The sequence below is a fragment of the Eucyclogobius newberryi genome, unplaced genomic scaffold (genome assembly GCF_026437365.1).
Source record: "Eucyclogobius newberryi isolate DKJ021-1_F unplaced genomic scaffold, fEucNew1.0.hap1 SCAF_14, whole genome shotgun sequence".
Classification (NCBI taxonomy): domain Eukaryota; kingdom Metazoa; phylum Chordata; class Actinopteri; order Gobiiformes; family Gobiidae; genus Eucyclogobius; species Eucyclogobius newberryi.
In genome coordinates, this window is record NW_027315768.1 from 16,551,308 (window position 1) to 16,553,215 (window position 1,908).

The following is a 1,908-nucleotide window of genomic DNA, read 5'->3' on the forward strand; positions in this document are numbered from 1 at the left end:
TGGAGACTTTGTGTTGTTAAAAAGTGCTATACAAATAAAGTTGGATTGGATTGGAATCTTAAACTATTCACCTTATTCTGTAAGTTGCCACGGGTGCTTGTGTCGTTTTACATAGAGCTGCCGATCTCAATGGCAAATACTTTCTACACAGATACTACAGCGTTGTCCAGAGAAACAGTGCAGTGTTGGCTTTTTAGAGCACATGAACATTGAACCTTTTCCACAAATCAAACTACTTCATATCATATTTCACACGGTAAGACTTTCCCCTCATTCTCCACATAAGTGTGAATACAACAGAAGTGCAAATCTGTATCACAAAGAGGCAGAAGTGGGCGGGGCAGAATAAGGTGACCAATTGTTATATTTTGATTTTTGTGCTTCTCTGTTTAATGCCGCTGTATGTTTGAACACAGAAACCTCTTTTGGTCAGTCTCTGTCATGAGTGAGTGACAGGTGGATTCAACCAATCACAGTAAGATGTGTAGAAGCCGATATGCCATATTTATCTTCAACCTATAGCAGATTGAAATCGTTTTTCTTTAATGCATGTCCGTTTGATTTCATACAGGTTGTTTTATCATTGTTCATTGTTTTATGTTATATTTTATTTTATTATGTACATATCATGCCGTTTTTGTAAAAAAGTGTTCAATGTTTGTTGTCTGTGTTGCACCGAACCACCAGGACAAGTTCCTATGTTTGTGATTTTTTGTTCATAGACAAATGGCAATTATTCTGATTGTTATTATTTTCTTATTCTGATTCTGATTCTGATGTTGCACCGAATCACTAAAGCAGATTCCTATGATTGTGAATTCTGTTGATTAGCAATGGCAATAAACCTTTTCTGACTCTGATTCTAACACAAAATAAAGATAGTGATAGTGAAAACAACAATGAGATTCCAAATAGTTTGTATCTGGCTCTATTTCATAACTGTGCATCATGCTTTAAGAAAAATCGTAATGCTTAAATGGTTATAATCAGTTTCAAGATAAACAGATATTTGGTGCATGGTCCCTATATTTAGAAAATGCCATGATATTGAAAATCCTCTGAACTTGAGTTGTTATGTGTGAAGTGGAGAGCAGAGCAGCTTGTACTGGCCTGGACTCAGGACCACAGACTGAAGAGCGCAGAGATCACAGCGCCGTGGAGGTACTGCCAGAGGAAGGAGAGTTTGTTTATGGGCCAGAAAACTCCGTTCACCTCTCTAATTACAGCCTCCCTGAGTGTGTTCAGGCCTATTCGCGCTACAGCAGGTTTTTGTTTGTGTGGTTGTTTTTACATTGACTACAAATAATGAACAAAGGAACGTGCGTCTACAATACTTTACAAAGACGTATAGCCTGGAACTGTGTCCTGTCTTCACATTTTTTGATGAGCTAGAATGACAGGCGGATTAACCGAGACTTTAGGACTGAGAGACAGCATAGATTTGTACAGAATCAATGAGAGAAGCAACTCTGCAACTCTGAGGTAAAAGAAGTTAAATATTTTGGACAAGGACATTAGGTACCGACTGTGCTAATGTCTCAGCAGAAGAAGATCAAAACCAAATGAAGGCAAGTGACACTTATTTGTAGACCCCATAATGGCAGCAATAGGCTACAACCTCCATCCATTCAGCCAGAGCAGCAGGAAATACAAGTGGCTATCGTATCAAAATGACATTCAGGCCATACAAGAAAGCAATAATTAGCATGGCATTTATTTACACTATAATTATTGTGACATTTTAAACTAGCGGAGCAATCCCATCTGTAATTATACTATGATACCCATAATGAACCTGTTATTATTCAAAACCCACAAACGTCCACATAGACTTGAATCCGACTCTGGGCTCCACTTTTGTAGTAGCTTCATGAATGAAACATGAGGGTGTTTATCCAGTTAAAATGG